Consider the following 8,712-nt stretch of genomic DNA (forward strand, 5'->3'; position numbering starts at 1 on the left):
GTATAAACAAGCGTGTTTAAAATTAAAAATGGTAGTTGAGCAGAAATTAAGGCATATATGTCCTGAAAATCTAAATAAAAAAATAATGTCTAAAATGGTATTTGCACAACAAGAAATTCATTAAATATAATAACTAAAATTAGAGACAAAAAAAATTATCACTATATTAACTAAAATAGATATTATTTTAAAAACTAAAAAATTATTTGTATCTAAAATGATTTCTAAATTGGTATCTAAATTAGCTACCAGGGTTTTAACTACTAATATCTTAGATTCTAAATTGGACTCAATTAGTCTTTAAAAGACTAATTTATAATCTAAAATATTAGAAGATAAAACTTTGATAGCTAATGATTAGATACCAATTTTAAAACTACTTTATAAATTTTAATTAATAATAGAAAGTACTTTAGATACCAATAATTTTTTTAGTTTCTAAAATGGTCTCTAATTTAGTCTAATAGTAACTAATTATTTTGATATTTAAAATTAGTTGCAATTTAATGGTTTTCTTATAGTGTTGACTTATGTATATTATACAAATAATGTGCATATTTCACACATATCAAACTTTTTTGTGATTAGATATTGTATTTAAATCATTAAATTGGTGAGGCATCTAAATTATTTTTTAATAAACAAGTATTTTCTTTTAGTAGTTTATAGTTTGTGAAAGATAGCTTCAAGTAATGTTTAACTTATAGATTTAGTTTTATATTTTTTTTTCAAAAGGATTACTAATCCTGAACTTTTCAAAGAATCCTTCAGATCTATTTTACTCAATCTCTATGACTTGTTCTTACAAAATCAAGATAAAAAACATTAAGAATAAGAAATAGAGTCATATGATTTGATTCGTTTTCAATAGTCACGAGATGATCATCTTAGGGTGATCATTTTGTTACCAGATGCTCATATTTTAAAGGATAAAAAATGTAATGGAAGAAAAAAAAAGATTGATGGATAATGAAAAGAAAATAGAAGGATGGAAGAAGAAGTAGAAAATAGAAACTAGGAATGGAAGAAGGGGAAATAAAAAGCTAAAACAAATTGAATTCTCTCTTTAGTTTCTACACCTAACAACAAATTCTAGACACCTAACAACAATTCTTACTAGAATTTGTTGTTTTAGGGGTATCTTCCATTGCTTCATTTGTTCTTAGGATGCTACAACTTTAGTCTTTTACACAAAACCCTAGTAAGAACAAAAGCCACAATGAAAAATAGTTCATGTTAGATATCTAAAACATTACAAGCATCAAATACTCAAATGAAAGAAACAAAATAGAGAGAAAAGAGAGATTGGAGTGTGTAGCAAGAAACACTTAATCAAGGTCTAAATGCTTGATCCTTGTTGACTTTAGAGTGTGGTGGGGCTATACCAAAAACAGAATGTGCCAACGACAACTTTCTTAGATTAATTTAATGAAACGATTATTGAACTTATAATTATATTAAATTCATCTAGCTTATTTTTAAGTTATTAAAACAAATATCTATTTTCTTCTATTTTATTAAGGATAATTTAGCATTAAAGAACAAGAATTTCAAAAGGTTATCGGAAAATGTTTTTTTTTTCTCTCTCTCTCTTACATTCAAGTTGTAATATAACTCTTAAATTTTTTTTTCAACTACTTTCTCATCAAAATTAAAGTTCTTGATCTTGCTAAAAAAAGTTCTATATGTTTACAAGGATATATAGGACATGATTTCCCATATACCCTACCACCTATGCTCTATAGTACAACATATTTTAGGTAATATTCCATTTAGGAGTTCTAACTGAAATTATATTACTTTATTCATATTTAGAAAAATATAATTTAATAACCTAATTAAAATATCAATTAATTTGATTATTAATATTATGACAAATTATATTCAATTCATAGATTCAGTAACAATTTAATTATTTAGATTTTAAAACTGATACGATCACTAAATTCAATTGTTAATATATATAGGATATATATGTTTGGATAAATATTTATACAAAAGTTTAAAAAGAGTAAAATAATGATATATTTTTTTCTAAAATGTAAATTAACTTATATACATAAGTTAATTATAGAAACTCAGTTATAAAATTATAGTAAATTGATTTTGTGAAATAAAAATACTACATGACAATTTTGAAATAGAAATCAATTTTAGATGAAAAATAATAATTAGTTGCTATAGTGACTAAATTATAGACCATTTTAGAAACTAAATAAATTTTTGGTTTCTAAATTAGTTTATATTATTGTTAAATGGTTTCTAAATTGGTATCTAATTAGTTTTGCTACCAAATTTAGAATCTAAATAATTTGTAGTTAAAACTCTGGTAGCTAATTAGATATCAATTTAAAAACTATTTAACAATAATATAAACTAATTTAAAAACTAAATTTTTTTTAATGTTTAAAATGGTCTCTAATTTAATCACTATAATAACTAATTTTTTGTTATAAAATTGATTTCTATTTCATGATTTTCTTGTAGTAGTGATAATATAGAAACTGTATTATAAAATTATTGTAAATTGATTTTATGATATAAAAAAAAAACTCTATGAACTGAGAAAATCGAAAGTAGTGAATAAAAATATAAATTATTTAATCCTTGATTTTTGGTTCATTTATTTTGCATTTTTTGTGGTTGGTGTGGTGTAGTTGGTAATGTTGAGAACGTGCATGTTGGCAGCAATAGCATATTAACAGTTACACTCATATCTGATTCTCCGCGTAAACTTCAATATTCTTTTTATTATTATTTTTTTCTTCTTTGGTCCCCTCAAATCTCTATTGGCACCGCCACGCCACCTCATAGCGTAAACCATTGGATACGCGCATGCATCATGATACATGTTTCAATTGCAAATAATAAGAGAAAAGAATAATTGTATAGGTATCTATGTCTTTATTTTTCTATAATATTAATATATATACTTATTTATTACTCCTTGGAAATTATAATTGGTGGATCGGCACTGGACGAATCATGTCATCCAATCTTAATGATAGACTCACTCGTTAAAGACATATTTAAAACAGTTATAATAAATAGTAGTAAATAGTAGTTAAGGCAGTTCTAAAGACTCTTTGAGAATCAGGGACATGTCCCACCAAATCTAGATAATGCTCTGAAAAATTAGGGAACCTCCCTAAAAATCAGCTAGCTTTAATATATGATAGATTCGATTATTATCACATAAGGTCAATGGCCAAACACAATAAATAAACCCTCTACATAGGAGTAAGGTACGCTTAATCATTTTTTCCTATATACTCTTAACATAGAGTACTAACTTGATCGTCGGAGTACATTTTTTCTATGTCAACCCTGACCGAGCACCAATAATTAAAGGAGAAGACTTGAAGTGAGGATCAAGGAAGCGACCGACACATCAATAATTGTATAACCAGTTCCATGTACTGACTAGGTACTATCAATCTATTAAATAAAGGGTAGAAATTTTTTTTATAAAAGAATCTTCCTTAAGGAAAGTAGGAGTTTTTTTGAATATTATGTTTGGTAAAAGAAAAATAATAGTAAAAGTGAAAGAAAAAAAATAAAGGAAGAGAAAAATAGGAGTTAACTTGTTATTTTAAGATTATTTAGTTAAAAAATAGTTACTTTACTTATTATTATTAATTTTATTTATCGTTATTAACATTATTTTTTTCATTATTCATTATTACATTAAAGAAAAAACCCACAATCAATCAATATAATCAATCAAAATAATATTTTTTTCTTCTTTTCTTTTGAAAAACATTTTTTTTTAAATCATCTCTTGTCAAGATACATATTAATAAATATTTATTATAATCAACTATCTAAACTGAACATTAACTTAATTATCGGATTTAGAGATACACATTCAATATTCTAACCAAAAATCGATACTCTTATAATCATATAAGAAAACTTCATAATTTTTTTTTATCTTTCCAACTAAATATTTTTATCTATTAATTGTCATTCGTTTTTTTTTTTTTTTCATTTCTCTCTTAAACATTCATCTCCTTATAAATTATCCTTCCTCCACCAAACATATTAAAAAAATGTATTTTAAAAGTAACATTACCAAAAGTCCAGAAAAAACAATTCTGCATTCATTTATTAATTAGTTTAGGTAGCTTATGAAATAAAAGAATGTAATAAAATTAATGCAGACTAATGTGAACCAACAATAAATGGGATTAAATTAGTGGACCTGGATTTTCTGTACTGCTTCATGCATTTAATGACGCAATATTAAACGTCTAATTTCTTTCTTTTTTATTTATTTTATAAAAGTTAAAACATAAAATTGAGTGTTCTACTTCCATCCAAAATTACACTAATATTTTTATTAAAATAATATTTTTCAATAAATACATTATGTTTATTCTGCTAATTCATATTATTTCACTAATTTATTAATTATTAAAATATTTTACGTGAGGAAAAATTAAGAAAAAATAATTAATCATACCGTATAAATTAAGAACATTAATTATTTTAGGACAACTTATAAAAGATAAAATGGTATATAATTTAAACAGACACAAATTATTTTCCCTTCTCTATATGGCTGCTGAAATCCACATGTGCTTAGATTGGTATGGATCAATTTCGATGAGTTAAAATGGTTTAAAAAATTAATTACTGTTAATTAATTACTTAACTCTTTTTTAGTTACAGATTTCACCTAACACAATTAAATCTATGAAATTCATAAGACAATATAAAAGAGAAAATCATGACAACTATGGAGAAGATTCAGTTAATATATTAAATTATTTTTCCTTTTAACCTTTTCTGATAAATGATACATGAATTTTTTTTTTGTCGAAAACTTTAAGATATCTTAATTATAGAAGTTAATATCTTTTATCTATTTTTTATTAAGAATATTTATGTATACGAGAGGGTGAATACCACAAAAATAATATCATAGAAAAAAAACAAAAATGGTCTCACCTTATTTATCAACATGATTTTTTATTTGCATTATTATTACTTATGTGTGTCCACACATAAAATAAAAAAAAAATAGGTTAATAAAGTTTTAAGTCTCATATTTAAGTATTTTCAATTGATTATCTAAAAAATAATATTATGTCGTCAACTAGATTACAATTATTTAATAAAAATGAAAGTATAAGTATTAAACTTATAAAAAACTTAAAATTTAATGAAGTGGTTATTTATTTTTTACATGGACACAATTAAAAGAAATAAGTAATATTGACTTACAACAATACACCAGAGACTTAGTAGAAAATATAAAAAATATAAATATTTTATAGAATAATTTCTTTAACAAAAATTCAATTAAAAAAGAGACACATATTTATTAGAAACTTAAAACCTAATTAATTTTTTAAAATATAAATATTTTTTATTAAAAATGAATTAGAAAATAAAAGTAAATAATTTCTTAAAAAATATTAATTATAAAAAATAAATTAATAAAAGAATAATAGCTATGTCTGACGGCGGTGAGAGAGGAGAATGACACGTGTCCCCACTAGATTTGGGTGAAAAGAATGTTAGTCTGAACACGACTCTTATTCTCTGTACCTATGTGGGACCCACTACTCCAACATTTCAGTCCTTTTCGCTCAATTATAAGGAGACAGCCGACACGTGTCGGTGCATGAGAGAGAGAGAGAAAGAGAAAGAAAAGGCACAACACAACTATCCATGAAAGTTCCAAAATCTCAAATGTCAAACTCAAAAGCTGTAAAATAGGAATTGCCCAAACTACCCCTCATAATTTTTTTTCCATTTTCTCTCACCAAATATTTTTCCTTTTCTTATTATAATTATTTATAACAGCAGAAACCACTTATAAATCTTTTCTAAAATTAAATCAATTTCTTTTCAACTTAAAATTTTATGTTGTAAACCTTGAAAGTTATAAATTTGGGTGGGAATTTGCACTCTTTATTCAATCATTTGGTACTCATTATTTTGTAGATTTGGAAAAAATACAATAAATTGTGTATTTAAAAATAGTTATAATTTTTATTAATTTCCTAATTTTATTGAATTAGTCAGTGTTTTTATTTTTCAGATGTTAAATAATTACTTTTCTATAATTTAAGAATAATATATATTTACAAAAAATAACTATGTGTATGTATACATAGATGCAAAATATCTCAAATAAAAATATATAACAAATAAAATATTTCTTTTCACTCATTTAAGTTTGTCTTCTTGTTCAAATGAGAAAGAGTACAAATAGATGGGAATAATCTGTTCATTAATGAAAATATAATGAGATGTATAGAAATGAATGTACAAGGATTTTTTTTTTCACAGTCAAAAATAAAATAAAAAATATATATATATATATATATATATATATATATATATATATATATATATATATATATATAACATAAGTAGAGTACAACCATAACATTATAAGTTGGTGTATAAGGTTTAGATAAGTTTAATTTTAATTTTATAAAATACTTGTTAAATTCTTAAACTAATTATATAAAATTGGGTTAAATTTAAAATTGAATTTCGCATATTTTTAAAATAAATTCCATACTCTTTTAGAGTACAAATTTGATGAAAATTGGTAACGAAATAAATAAAAAAAATTGGGAGATAAGAGAAAAAAAAAATAAAAAAATTAGGAGATAAGAGAAATAAATAAATAAAAAGATTAGGAGGTAAGAGAAATAAAAAAATAAGATACAAATCAGCAATAAAAAAATAACGAAAATAAATTAAAAACAAAATAAGATAACATAACATATTATAATACTTTATTCATACAATTATGTATTTCTCACCACATAGTATAATATTTTACATGTTTATTTATGTATTTTTCAATCCAACATGATTACCATAATTTATAACATTTGAAATTTATTTATATAATATTATCTAATATAATATTTTAAATTACACGACTATTATTAGATAATTGAAATATTTTATTATTTTGAAAATTCAAATATGTTAAATAAGAACATATTAAAAATAAATAAATAAATATATAATAACAACAAATAGAAAAACAAATAAACAAAAAGTCTAAAAGCCTAAAATATAGACCAAAAGCCTAAAAATACTAAAAAAACCTATTAGTAAATGTTTTTTTTTTTAAATTTAGGATTTAGGGTTTATCACTGTTCTATCCAATATTAGTAGTCCTCTATTTGACCTACACTAAAAGAAGTTAATATGAAAAGATTTGAGATAGTTGTTTAAATGATGATTGAGATACTAAGTTTGCCTTAAGATGAATGAATATCTTAGAGAAAGAATTCTCAGTCGAAGCGGAGAAAAAGATGTAGCAAGTGGTTCAAGCTTCTAATTCTATATTTCTTAGATGTTGTCTATGATCCTCTTTTTTTGTCATTATTGGACATGCTAGCATACTGTCCATGGGGTTTGGTGACTGTCTAGTGAAACCATCATACTTAGAAAATACAAAAGTTGTTTGAGAATCCATGTACTTACAAAATCATAAGTTTTGTAGATCACGATATGAGTTATACAATGTCAGTGATACATGCGTATGTGATTCACGTACTCGATTGTCTACCAGCCAGATCTGTGTTGCATATCCTCTAATGATATTTTTATGTTGTAGATGCTTATTTAAACACATCATATACATCTCCATTATCCAATAGTAAAGAAAATATAGATGAGATCATAACAACTATTTCTAAATTTGACCTAGTTAAGATGTAAGCAGCTGACTTTTCTGAACCACTAGCATCCACAAGATAATACTAAGGGAGCTAGAATCACTTATTAAAAATTGAAAGCTTGTTTAGTTTGTAATGCTGGATCAAACATGTGTTGAAATTCGTTGAGCAATTCTCATTCCATCCTTGCAACTTCTATTGAAGCTAAATCAGGAATTTACTCATATTATCTAGGATATTCATCTTTTGTTTCTAAACTTAGATCTTCTATCTCCTCAACTTATATACTTGATTGAGCATTGAGAACATCTTTCTGAACAACATTCACCTATGCTTTTTTCTCCATCAAATACTTGACTTATTCAAAGGAAGTGTGGTACAAGTCAAAATGACTAGAAATACCATGTGGTAAAGACGGTTCCAATTTCCAGGAGGAAAAATTAGATTCTTGGAGAAACATCATTGTAAGATCAATTGATGAATAAGTCTGAGTAGGCCTTACAAAAGATAACTAATGAAGACACCCTATGAGATATTGTATGTGATAAAATGTTGAACACCTTTATACTGGTTTGAGGTTGGAGAAAATCTAATTTTAGGTATTGACATGGTTCAACAAACTATAGAGAAAATAAAAATGATTAGAAAAAGATTGAGAACAACTTAGAGTAAACAAAAAAGTAATGTTAATAAGAAAAAACGAGTCCTTGAATTCCAAGAAAGTAATCATGTATTCTTGAAAGTCATACCAACAACTAGGTTGGTAGAATAATGAAATTAAAAATAAAAATAAAAAACTCACTCCCAAATGTATTAATCCTTATCAAATTCTCAGGTAGGTCATGTTGCTTATTAAAATAATTTATCTCATTTTCTTTTCCACCACCTTCACAATGTTTTTAATGTGTATATTTTTTACTCTTCTCATATCATAATGTTTGATATAATACAATTAAAGGATAACCTCACACTTCAAACAATGTCTCTATATAGATTACAAACAAAAAGATCAAAAACAAAAAATCAAGCAATTGAGAGGTAGAAAAATTCCACC

The sequence above is a fragment of the Phaseolus vulgaris genome, chromosome 10 (assembly GCF_051622355.1).
Source record: "Phaseolus vulgaris cultivar YP4 chromosome 10, ASM5162235v1, whole genome shotgun sequence".
Classification (NCBI taxonomy): Eukaryota; Viridiplantae; Streptophyta; class Magnoliopsida; order Fabales; family Fabaceae; genus Phaseolus; species Phaseolus vulgaris.